General features: G+C 50.9%; 1 protein-coding gene and 1 long non-coding RNA gene across 8 annotated transcripts in view; one reads left to right on the forward strand and one right to left on the reverse strand.

Moving 5' to 3' along the window:
- The window catches only part of MEGF11 (multiple EGF like domains 11), a 374,950-nt gene that overhangs the window by 281,262 nt on the left and 80,307 nt on the right, over nucleotides 1–13,381 (reverse strand). The gene's annotated exons all lie outside the window — the stretch shown is intronic.
- On the forward strand, nucleotides 9,288–13,109 carry LOC129050493 (uncharacterized). Its single transcript, XR_008514154.1, has 3 exons — nucleotides 9,288–10,852; nucleotides 11,453–12,581; nucleotides 12,847–13,109. It is a non-coding gene; the product is annotated as an uncharacterized LOC129050493 (long non-coding RNA).

The raw sequence follows: 13,381 nt of genomic DNA on the forward strand, positions 1-13,381 counted from the left end.
CAGTCAGAGGGACAAACACTCATTCTTGTGCTTCTAGGCACTCAGTGAGCACCTACCATGTGCCAACCATGGTTCTGGGAAAACAGAAGTGCCCTCACGGAGCAGCAAGCCAGCAGTTACACCACCAGTGGCTTTCAAGTCTTTGAAAACAACCCACAATAAAAAGTATGCTTTGCATCATGACCCACTACCCACAAATACATGTGTGCATATACACGCGGAACTGAAACAAAAGCTCCACAAAGCAATATTTACCTTTACTACAAAGGAGCCAATCTAATATTTTCTATTTTTCTGAGATGAGTTGAGGCCCACGGAATTGATCCTATGACACACTTGCTGCCAGCGACATGAAAAACACTGAACCATATGTGATAAGGGCCACCATATGGGACAAACAAGTGCTGGGGAGCAAAGACGGGATCAGGGTCAACCACCCTGAGAAGTAAGGTTCAGGCTGAGCCCAGAAGAGGGGCTTGGGGACAACCAGGCAATTTTTAAAAAGAGAGTGGCCCGATGGCAGTGATGGTCATGGAACAACGTGAATGTGCTTACTGCCACCAAACTGTACACTTAAAAATGGCTCCAATGTTAAATTTTATGTGATGTATATTTTACCACAATATAAACATTATTTTGACTTGTAGAAAGAGAGAATGGCCAACAATTTAAATGCCTTTAAATAGAGTAGTGTTGTGTTGCTTTAGGAATATTATGCAGCACTGTAAAATAAGAAACTTCCCACAACAAAAACGACGTTATGCCAAGCACAAGATGCTAGAGACAAAATAGTGCTTACTGTATGATTCCATTGGGACAAGTTCAAGAACAGGCAAAAGTAATCTACGGTGATAGAAAAAAAAAAACAATAGTTACCTCTGGGAGGGGAGAGGGCATTGATGCGAAAGGCATGAAGTAGCCTTCTAGGATGATAAAAATGTCCTGTATCTTGGTCTAGGTGGGGCCACACAGGCATATCCATCTGTAAAGATTCCTCGAGCTGTACACTTAAGACTCGTACACTTTACTGCTTATCAGTTGTACTTCAACAGGAAAGGAAAAGTAAAAAAATATTTTTTCGAGGAAAAGAAATGAGAGAAAAAAAAGAAATCTAATTGAATCACTTCTCAGGTGGAGGTTAAGTTCAAAAGTCATCTCGAAAGGGTAACATTGCATATAGTCAAAATCACTCTGGTAAATCTCCTAAATCACCCACAGAGATTTGTATATGTAGGTATATTTGATCCCGCAACATACTGCTCATATACCCTGAAGTTTGAAATCCACCAGATTCAACCAAAGCCTAGAACAAAGAGAACATGGAGACCCAGATGCTGAGGCCTGCAACCCCCAATGTCTACAGTTACCGCCACACCCATGTTGGGAAACAGAGGGCAGAGGGGGAATCTGGAGCTCCTGTCCACCCATCCAGGCTCGCCCCATCCTGCTTTAATATTCAGCCACCACAACATGTTTTGTTCTATAGAATTGATTTGTGAGAATTAAATGAGCTGGCTTCTGAAGCTAGCAGAGAAGTTGCACATAACCATTACTCTATCTTTAGGCTCCTTCTATTTGGCTCCAAGGAGAATAAATAAGATGGAAACCCTAGGAAGGCCGATTTCAGCTTGGGAGAAGAAAGGGCTTGTGAACTGAAGTGGAGGAGCGCTCCAGTGATGGACTGGGCAGGTAGATAGTGAGTTCTCCATCAGCAGAGGGAAGGCACGGGCTGAAAATCTGTCTCACCAGGTGACCTTTATAGGTCCTTTCCCGCCTGGAAGCTCTGAGCTGGCCAACTGTCCTGGCTCCCCATCCTGGGCATGTCCCCTCAGCTCACAGCTGCCTTGACAATGAGACGTGGAGCTGGCTAGAGGAACCTGCCAGAAACTCCAAGCGGCTGTCCTAATAGAGGATTGTTCTGCCACCCCTGAGGATTTACAGCCTCCCTCCTGAGTCATAGGAAGGCGGGCGGAGCCTATAAAAATGATCCGTCCTGGCTGTGCAGTGCATGGGGCATCAGTCAGTGAGAGCCTGGCCACTGGAGCAGAGTGAAGATCAGTCCGCTGGGCCTCACCTATAAATCCTCCCCACATGCACCAGAGGCACAGATGCGTTATATTCGAGAAGAGCTTGTGCCATCATTTTAATTCCAGCGATGTGGGTGGAGGGCCAGAGAGAATCACGAAGAAGCAGGCCTAAATGTAGCTGTCCTCTGAACTCACCTCTCACCCAAGCCACCAAACCTCCCTCCTTCCAGTCCCATCCCTAAGCAAATGGTGTTGAGTGGGCAGATGAGAAAAGGTTGTCTACCTGGGGGCAGGGCTGTTGGATTTCCAGGGGTGGGGTGGGGTAGAGGTCCAGTGTGGCCTGAACAAAGCTAAACCAGAGGTGGAGCCATCACACCTGTTTCTGGAGGCTGGAAGTGCACCCCTTTCCTCCATCTTCTATTAGTGGCAGGGAGGTCTGATGGCAGAAGTTCGACGGATGGACAGAGAAGGGCCACGCTGCCCTGGAATCAGAATTGTTGCACTGCACAGCTTGGAGTGCTTTTCACCTCATCACTGTGCCAGTGGAGTTGTGCAGTACACAGCCTGGATTGCTGCACGTGAGGGGCCTGCTGGATCTGTATCACAGGTCTTTCTTCTTGAGAAGAGGGTGGTGGAGAGAATATTAAACCAAGAGTTAGGAGACCTGGGCCCAAGTTCTAGCTTCATCCCTGGCTTGCCATGGACCCTGGGCAAGTGTATTACTTCTCTGAGCTTTATTTTCCTCACCTGTAAAATAGGGACAATAATCCTGTCCCACTGGACCTTTCTCACCAGGTCTGGCATGTCTCCTGTGGGCCTCATGGAGTTTTGGACAGAGGACAGCTTCTTCTACATATGAGCCCTCCAGGATCCACTCAGACCCCAATCCCAGTTCTTGGCCAGCCTTTAAAAATTACCATGCTACCTTTCTGGAGGCCACTCCCTTCTGGGACAGAACCTACTAGAGCTGACAGGATTTATAGCCATGCATAAGGTGCCCCATAATTTCTGAACTAAAAAGCAGTACATTTGTCTGACAACCAGAGAACATTTGAAATTGGAACTGTCCCAGAAACCCAGGGCCATCTGTTTGCCAGTTCCAGGCAGGTGACTGCAGCTACTAACAGCTGTCCCCACCAGGGTGGGGGCTCAGGGACAGGAGGTGCAACTGAGCACAGGCAAACTTCAGTGGCAGGACTGCCGGCAACTGGCTGGGAGACTCCCAGACAGCAGGTTGCCCTCTCTGAGCACAGCCGGGCTCATCTCTCAAACTAGGGCAACCCCTATGACCAACCCCTCACAGCACGTTAGAAATAGTATTTTCCAAAAGTTCACAATTTTTCAGGAATCTGGGCTTAGCTGCTGAGGGAAATAAACCAGAAGTGAGGTGGGACAGCACAGGGGCCTGGACTCAGCATCTGGCAGGCACGGGTTTGAATCCTACTTCCACCACCCCAAAACCCCATGACCCTGGGCAAACCATAAACCTCCCCAAGCATCAGGTCTGTCATCTGGGAAATGGAGGTGAAGCCACAGACTCGCAGGGTTGGTGCAGAGTGGAGAGAGTACACGTGAAGTCCCTGATATACGGCAGGTGTCCACAGGGCAGCTGACCTTGTCAAAAAGCTTCAGACCATTTTACTCAGGAGAGTAGGGGCCCTGGGGAACTAGTCACCACCACCAGCACAGAAGAGACAAAGGAACATCTTTTTTAAAACCTCTCTTGGTCCTTCTCTTTCCCCCTTCCTCTCTCATTACCTCTGCCCTGCCCCAGCTCTCGCCCGGTGTCTTCTGGCCCCTCCTGATCCCTGGGGAGCCCCTCTTGGGCCTCGCCTCCCTCTGCCCTCTCTCAGTCTCTTCTTCTCTCCTCTATTTCCTATCTTTTTTCCTCTCCCTCATTTCTCCTGTCTCCCAGGCAGGTGGGGGACTTATAAGGAAAAGGCAGGAAGAATGGCTCCAAGCTCCCTTCAGAGGCCCCCATGACAGGAAAGGAAGTGAAGACCAAAGGCAGGGTCTCCCTCCGTCCCCTCTCCCAGTCCTGCCAGGCCAGAGACACCTTGCCCAGGCTCAGCTCTGCTCAGGAACGGAGGTGGACTCCTGCACCCAGGACAGATCGTGCCCGCAGCAAAACTGCTCCAGGTGCCAGGTAGCCCTGCTGGTGGCAGGGTGGCTGAGCTCTGAAGAGCAGGAGGAGGATGTCACAAAGCCCCTCCAGCTGTACACATATCCCCCACTCCCTGGGTGATCTCATCCATCCCTGGGCTTTAAATGTCATCAGACGGTGCCCATAGTTACATCAGCAGGGCCCTCACCCCTGAGCTCCAGATCCATATCACCAACCGCCTACTTGACATCTTCCCTGGGACGGCTGGTAGCTTCTCAAACTAAACAGGAACAAAATGGAACTCTGTGCCCCCTTGCTGTCCCCGCCCAGGGTTTGCCGCCGTGGGGAGCTCACCACCATTCATACTGATGCTGGACTCACACTGATTCCTCTCTCTTTCCCAAATCCCCACATCCAGTCCATCAGCAAATCCTGCTGGCTCTGCCTCCAACATGCATCCAGAATCCCATCGCTGCTCAGACCCTGATCTATGCACCAGCATCTGTCACCCCAGGAGCACCCCCACTGGCCTCCTGCTTCCCCTCTTCCAGTCTACCCTCTACTCAGCAGCCAGGGAGAGCTTTAAAAATATAAATCAGATCACACTGCTCCACTGCTTAACACCTCCCAGTGTCTTCCATTCACAACCGGGATAAACACAAACTCCTCACTAGGCCCAAGGCCCAAAGGCCCTTCATGATCTGGTTTGTGTCCTCCGTGGCTGCATCTCCTTTTTCCCTTTGCTCCAGCCTGATGGTCCTCCTGTCTGTTCCTTCAGCAAGCTCATTCCCAGCTCATGGCCTCTGATGTACTTCCTTTCTGCTTGGAAAGCTCTCTTCCCAGATCTGCCTCTGGCTGGCTCCTCCTTGTCATTCAAGTAATCATCTCTGAAATGCTCTCTCTGACCCTGTCTACACTCACTTTGGCATCCCAGGCCCTGGCATGCCACCTGGCACACAGCAATCCTGGATAAATAAATATCTTCTAAATAAAAGTACAAGTGAATGAAGGTTTCGATTCTCACAGCTACAGGGTGGAAAACACAGCAGACTCAGGCCAAACTGCCCCTCAGGATGTGCCTTTCAGGTTCCCTGCTCCTATCCTTCCTCCCCTGGACACATTCAGCTTGGTCATGGCCCGTGAGGTCACAGTTGATGCAGAGTTCCAAGGGGCATCCTCTCTCCTCACCTGAATGCTGACTTACAGCCCTGCCTATCACAGCCACATGGCTCCAGTGGGCAGAGCCACCATGAAGCTGGGCATCTTGATAAAGGCAAACAGCCCCAGGGTGATGGACCATGGCTCCCACCCTGGGGGTAAAGAAAGAAAGTACCCAAGCCCAGCGCCAGCCAGGGCAGAAGAGGTTGTGCCCCAAGACAACCCAGAGGGAGACTCCATCCTACTCTCATGAGGTTTCAGAAACCCTTGGTCCACATGCCCTTCTGCTGCTTCATTTTTACACAGCTAAAGAAGGCCCATGGATGGCTGGGCATGGTGGCTCACGCCTATAATCCCAGCATTTTGGGAGGCCGTGGCGGGTGGATCACCTGAGGTTGGAAGTTTGAGACCAGCCTGACCAACATGGAGAAACTCCGTCTCTACTAAAAATACAAAAACAATTAGCCGGGCATGGTGGCACCGGCCTGTAATCCCAGCTACTGGGGAGGCTGAGGCAGGAGAATTGCTTGAACCCGGGAGGCAGAGATTGCGGTGAGCCTAGATCGCTCCATTGCACTCCAGCATGGGCAACGAGAGCGAAACTCCGTCTCAAACAAACAAACAAAAAAGAAGGCCCATGGATAGAGAGAAGAAATGTGAAATCTGTCTGAGGTTACATAGCTAGGAACTGGAGCTGAAATCTCCATCTACAGCCCTAACTTCCAGGCAGGTCAAACTGCACTGATCTGCTCAAAACACGGGTAAGTTTTAACCACACTGGTGCCTCTCAGACTTTGTGAGGCCAGGGGGAAGGGGCAGCAGCTCTGACGAGGCCATCACTGGCCTAGCCTCAGGGGATGTAGCCTTTCCCCCCTGAACCCCTGCTGGGCAGGCAGCATTCTGCAGCAGCCTCCAAGATGGGCCTCCTGCATTCCCCTAGGCCAGGCTCCTCCCAGCAGCCAGAGGGAGCTTCAGAAAACCCACATCTGATCCTATCAACCCTTGCTTATGCACTCTTCCGCCTATCAAACCAAAATGCTCACGGTGCATTCCAGGCCTGCCAGCTCCTACCTGATGGAGCAACCTCACCTCCAGCTCATCTTCCCCTTGCTCACCACATTCCAGCCACCGTGGCCTTCTCAGCCTTCAACTTCCTATGTGGGCTTTACACATGTAGTTCTCTCTCCCTGGAATGTTTTTGCCTTAACTCCCTTGCCTTGGTAAGTGCTGCCTCTCCTTCAGACTGCACCAAATGGTTATTCCTCTGATGCCCTCCAGCCCCTGCCCAACTATCAGGCCTGCCCGCTGGACACTGTGTGACCCTCTCCTCTGCAGAACACCCACAGTTGTGTGTGGTTATGAGATCAGTGATGATCCACTCCTGCACCATCCAGCATGGTGGCCACTGGCCACATACGGTTACTGAGCACTTGATGTAAATGGAAGTTACTGAGCACTTACAGCTCAGTGACTTGCAGATGGGGCAGATGGAAAACACCTGGGGAGGGAAGCCACCAGTCCAAATTGAGATGTGCTGTTTCAAATATCTCATTAATTTCATATATAGGCCACATGTTGAAGTAATAATCTGATACCATTTTGGATATAACTGGTTAAAGAAGATACATTATTAAAATAAGGCTGGGTTTGGTGGCTCACGCCTGCAATTCCGGCACTTTGGGAGGCCCAGGTGGGCGGATCACCTGAGGTCAGGAGTTCAACATGATGACCTGAGATCAGCCTGGCCAACATGGTGAAATCTCGTCTCTACTAAAAATACAAAATTTAGCTGGGCATGGTGGCGCATGCCTGTAATCCCAGCTACTTGGGAGGCTGAGGCAGGAGAATCGCTTGAACCCAGGAGGTGGAGGTTGCAGTGAGCCAGGATCGTGCCATTGCACTCCAGCCTGGGTGACAGAGTGAGACTCCAACTCAAAAAATAAAATAAAAAATAAAATAAAATAAAATAAAAGTCACCTGTTTCTTTTTACTTTTTTAAAGTGGCTGCTGGAATATTTAAAATTCCACATGTACTCGCATGTGGGGCTAGCACTTTATTTCTGTTAGACTGCACTATGTGGTCGATGCTGCCTCCATCACCCCAGGCCTCTTCTGTTCAGCACCATGTGGTCTCACGGAGGTGCACAGACCGCAGCGTCCTGCCTGACGCAGCCACTCAGTACACATTCGCTGAAGGATTAAACGCCAGGCTGCCCAATCTGATTTCAGAAGGGAAAATGATGCAAATGAGCCACCTGATCTCCCTGGCTTCAGCCCCCAGCCTCTGACCCTCCACCGTCTGCCCAACAAAGGCCCAGGCCCAGATGTCTAGACTCGAGAGGCTTGGCCGGGACCAGCAGAGCCAAATGTGCAGGAAAAGGACAGTCCTGACACTCAGTGAGGGAGAACAGAGTCAGTTTCTCTCTCTCTCTCTAAAATATCATTTCTCATGGTTTGGAATGAAACGCATTATTCCCAATTAACCTGCCATGAACCCACGTACTTGCTGGCTTGCCCATAATTATTCATTCATAATAATAGCTAAAGTAAATTCTGGCTGTCTGACATCTCCTTTGGGAAAACTTTCAAAGATGCCACGTCCTTGGTTCCTTATCTAAAGCTTCCCTGCCCCATTTTGTTTCATTTTCCTTTTTTTCAGCTAATCCTTGTGAAGAAGGCATCGCAGACCAGGATAGCTCCTTCTTGACCCCGGGTGGCTGGGTGAGACGGCCAGCGCTGCTGGGTTCCTTCTTACCCGCAGGCAGAGCAGGAGCTCCACGGCAGCCGGACCAGCCTGGCAGGTCACACACACACAGTTTGTACAACTGGCCGGTCCTTCTCCAAGCTCCCTTCACTCTGCCATCCCAGGAACTGGGCCCCATGAGTGCACAGAAACTGTGCGTAAAGTGTCCTTCTGCACAATTTATTTTGGGGTGTTAGATGTAATTTACTAAGAGACCGTCTGCCAAAAAAAAAAAAAAATCCAGAAGGAAACCTAACTTGTCATTTTAAATTAAGTGTAGCTTCTTTTGTTCATCTTTCTACTTAAAAGGCTGCACTAAAGACAGAGTAACCTCTTCCCTATAATCACAATAATAATAGCAGCAGGAAGAAGGTCTGAGTCAGAACCTGGGTGCATGTTAGGAGAGATGGGGCAGATGGAGAGCACCTGTGGAGGCCAGGTGTGCCTCCTTCCTGACACCGCTCAGGCTGCTGGGGGTGTTTCCAGAGAGGAGAGCTCTTCTGGACATTTTGCGTTTTGCAGAAGAGATTGGCTAAGCAGGTGGTGGGTAGGGTGGGGGAATTGTGTGCAAGACACTCATAGCATGCTCTATTTGGGGCCTTGTCTTTCTCCCATGAAGACAGCCGAGTCTCTGACAGAGAAGTCTACAGGGTGGACAACCTGAGCTGAATCCACTCAGTAGCTGCAATGGGTTCAGGCCCAGCCTCCTGGCCTACCAGGGCATGCCATGTGACCTCTCTGGGCTTCAGCATCCTGTCTGTAAAATGGAGATCAAATCCTTCTTGCCAAGTGAGTTGAGTAAGATAATTTTTTGAAAGGAACCAGTAGCTTGTGATGTTCTATACAGATGTAAGAGGTTCTTATTATTGTCGTCATCCCTCATAGAATGGGAGGGGGGCCTTTGAAGTGGACACTGTGGTGCCCCTTCCCCCATTTACTGTGAGGTGGGCTGCTGAAGACCCCCACTCCCCATCCCCACCTCCCTCCCCACAAGCACGGCCCTCAGCTGACTGCAGCCCCTGTCCAGGAGGTGGTCAATTCCCCTTCCTGACAGCTCACGGGCAGTGACTGCCTAATGCCAGAGGCTGGCTCAGTCCCCACCAGGGCATCACTCGGAGGTCCAGCTCAGGCTCCAAAGCCCTCCCCCGGGGGACCACCAAGGGTGGACTTGATGGATGTGAGGCCATGTCCTCGCCCAGCTCCTTCCTCTTCCCACCCTGCCTCCCTCCCTCCCTTTCAGGTTTCTTTCTGAAAAGCACCCCAGGAAGTCACAGGTCCTGGAGCCTTGTCTCAAGCTCTGCTTGAAGAAGCTGCTGAAGAGGCCTCCTGCATGGTGAAGGCCACTGTTGCTGCTGTGGCTCTTGTTGGAGTCACGGTGACCACAGCACCAATGCAGGATGCCATGTCCTGCCAGGGGAAGGAGAACACCAATCTTTCTGCCAGACCTGCAGGCTGGGGCAGGTATCTGCTCAACCACGGGGGCGGTCAAAAAGACAGAGAAGCGGGGAAGCCGGGACTGGGAGGAGAGCTAGGCTCCCACCAGTGGTGCGGGGCAAGGCCCTGGCCTCTAGGACGCTGGTCCTGCTCCTGTGAATGCTGGAGCGGACGCAGGATGATGAAAACGCCCCTTGCTGCAAGTACTCCAAGATTCCAAGGACAGACAGGACTGCTGGTCCCTCACCCCACATGGGACTGGGGACAGTCCAGGATGCAGGGACCCAAACCCTCCACTGCCAAGAGCTCTGCACATGGGTGGGGGTCCCTGAAGAAGGAAATGGAGAGGTAGGGGGAGGAGGGACACCTGCATTCTGGGTCACCCTGTGCACGTCTCCAGACGCTCTCTCTAGCTTGTCTCTTTTTCTCTCTTTCTAACCTTGTCTCTTTTTCTAAAACCACATGGGGACTCCTCCCACCTGACTGCTCCCCAAAGCCGATCTGGGAGAACCCCCACGCAACCCTCCCTCCTGTCTGAGAGGGTCCCCCCAGCCCTGCAGACTCACTACCATGCGCATTTTCCTCCAGCTCCCCCCACCCCCAGCGACCACCCTCTCCCCGCTTCACCCTTTTTCAACAGCTCTTTTCACAAGGTCGTCATTACCCACTAATTGTCCAAAATTTCATTCCCTCATCTTTCTTGGTTAAGGATTGATTTAAGGAATGAGTTCAATATCCCCGCTGTCTCCAAGTGCTTATTAATTCCCGGCGCCTCCAGCTCCCTGCGCAGAGCCTGGCTCACCTCACACCGCTTCACCCCACACTGATTGGTAAAGCCCCGGCTTTTAGGCCTGCAGGATGGGAGGCCTAATGTGCACTAATCTATCATTACTTCACACGGCTGGCAGAGTGACGGATGGTGGCGGTGGATGGCTCAGTGAGGGAGATGGCCCTCCGCCTCCTCCAGGATTAGGCTGGAGTCGGAAGTTTGCTCGGCGGGAGAATGACCACCACCTTTAACAGGGCAGGCAGGGGAGGCACTGTCTTGCAAGAGTGGAGACCCAAGACATCAGCAGGAATCAAAAAACGTCTCCTGTCACCCTGCCTCCCTCCAAGAGCTGGAAGGCCACCTAGTCCATTGCCTCGTGGGCTGGGTATTGTCCACTCACCCCTCAAATTCACGGCCCTGCCTGCTCCGTGGCCTGGCGGGCAGAGCTGTGTGGACAGCATCAACGGGCAGCCTTGTCCTCTGCTTCTTGCATTTAGCCAATGAGGAGCAGCAGCAGATCGGAGGGAAGGGCGTGAGGCTGGGTGTTTACTGGACTGGGCTTTCCCCGCAGGGCTTCCACAGGCTGCCTGTGTCATGAAGGTCACAACTCCCATCAGGTGAGCCCCCCTCTCTCCTAATGCTCCCTTCCCTCACCCCTTCAGGTCTGAGGCCCCAACAGTCCCACTGTCACCCACTCCAAGGGCTGCACTACCCTGTGTTTCCCGCATACTCTGCCACACCTTTATAAAAGTCCCTTTATTCAGCTCCCATCAAATTACCTGGCTTTACTGTGCCATCTGTCTCCTGCTGGAACCCTATGGGAACCCTGACCAATACCTCTCATTTTGCCAATGAGGAAACAGGCTCAGACAGGACTGCAGCTTGCCCCAGGTCACACACAGTCACAGCAGGGCTGGCTCCAAAACTCAAGTCTTTTGACTCTGTCTAATGAGACTTCACCAGCCTGACTTTTCTGCATCCCTTTTCCGTTCCTCCTGACCGCAGTATGCATCTCTTTGTATATGGGCTACCCTGGGAGGGGCGTGTTCAAGGTGCTATCAGGGCTCAAAGAACCTGTGCCTGCCCAGAGACAGCAGTGTTGATGCACCTCAAACACCCACCTCCACAGCACATTCCAGATGTTAGGGGCATCCGTCTTTCAGTGGTTCTGCAGCCTGGAGCACCTTTTCTTACAGTCTTTTTATTTGTCCCCTCAGGCAACAGTGCAGCAATTGAAAATGCCAAAACCTAGACCATCTCTACCACAAGCAAACCCCAACCAAACCAATAGATCTGGGGTCCAAGTTTCCACCCAAAGCCTCTCTTTTTTACGTAAGTCCTTCATGACAGAAGGCAATTTTTTTTGTTAATTTTTATTTTTTTTGAGATGGAGTCTCGCTCTTGTGGCACAGGCTGGAGTGCAGTGGTGCGACCTTGGCTCACTGCAACCTCCACCTCCTGGGTTCAAGTGATTCTCCTGCCTCAGTCTCCCGAGTAGCTAGGATTACAGGTGCCCGCCACCACGCCCTGCTAATTTTTTGTATTTTTAGTAGAGATGGGGTTTCACCATGTTGGCCAGGCTGGTCTCAAACTCCTGACCTCAGGTGATCCACTTGCTTTGGTCTCCCAAAGTGTGGCATTACAGGCGTGAACCACCACACCCAGCCAACAGAAGATGATTATTTAGTCAATAAATTTCTACTGGAGTTTCTTCTATAGCTGTGAACTGCCTCCATCCACCATTACCCCTCCCCTCCCCAGGAAGGAGACCAGTGAGGTCCACAGGGACAACTCCGAGCCCTGCGAGCTGTTCACGAAGGATCCAACTCACCTTCTACCATCACAGGAGTCATTCACTGCAGGGAAAAAGCCCTGGCCACCTGCTTCCTGCAGAGACCACCCTTGGACAGTTTGCCACAAATCAACAGCCCATCCTGGCAGCTCAAGTCAATATTCTCTTGGATGGTCAAGTGCCTCTGCTCCAGAACAGTCCTCAGAGGGGCCGACCCTGCCTTCCTCTATAGCCTGAGACACATGCTCCCATATGTCCTCTCTCTCCTGAAGCAGAATCCTCTTCCTGTGTTTCAAGGCATCTAGTGATGGGTCGTCTGCTCACCACTTTGTGGTCTACACTTGACACTTCATTCTGGCTTGGTCTCAATTATTTCACAGGGATTGAGAACCCAAGAAAACTGCCAAGTCCATATACACCTGGCCCAAGCCTGAAAGTCATCAGCAAATCCTATTTCCATGGTCACCTTGAGATGGAATAGGTTATCACCCAGAAAGCCTCCCCAAAGGGAAGGATGAGGCCAGAGATCAGAAAGGGGCTGCAGAGAGATAGAGGTGGGGTGTTCGATTATAAACCTCTGGTAACAGCCCCATCTCCATCCCTCCCAAGAGGGGAATTAAGCATGTGCCCAAGACTTAATCAAGAGAAACTCACCCTGGTGAATTGAGGCACCTCTGGGCTGGGGATCAGGAGACCTGGATCCTCGCTCAACCCTGCCGCTTAGCCCTTCTTGCCTCCTGGCCTCTCCTGTAACATGTGGGGTTGGTTGGATCAGATGAGCTTTAGTGCTGTAAGTGATATAACTCTGCATTTTTCCAGGGAGAAGAAGAAGCAGTGGCCTTTAATCCTGGTACTGCATTCTGGATGACCCCAACCCCATAATGCCCTTCCTGAAATAGAGCCACAGGGAAGAAGCCCAGCCCAGCCCCACCTGTGGGGCTATCTCAGCTGTTGGAAGAAGCTGCTCTGAGGAACTGACATAGATCATTCCAAAAGGAGTCAAAACCCCCAATCCCTTTAATTTATAGATACCTTTGGGTGGTATGGTCATTTCAACAATATTAATTCTTCCAATCCATGAGCATGAGATGTCTTTCTTTTTGTATGTGTCCTCTTCAATTTCTTTCATCAGTGTTTTATAGTTTTCATTGTAGAGAACTTTAATTTCCTTATTAAATTTGCTTCTAAGTATTTTTTTGTAGCAATTATAAATGAGATTGCTTTCTTGATTTCTTTTTCAGCTAGTTTGTAATTGGTGTATAGAAATGCTACTGAGGTTTGTGTGTTGATTTTGTATCCAGCAAATTTATTGAATTTGTTTATCAGGTCTAAGAGATTTTTGGTGAAGTCTTTA

This window comes from Pongo abelii, chromosome 16, assembly GCF_028885655.2.
Source record: "Pongo abelii isolate AG06213 chromosome 16, NHGRI_mPonAbe1-v2.0_pri, whole genome shotgun sequence".
In the NCBI taxonomy this organism is placed as follows: Eukaryota; Metazoa; Chordata; class Mammalia; order Primates; family Hominidae; genus Pongo; species Pongo abelii.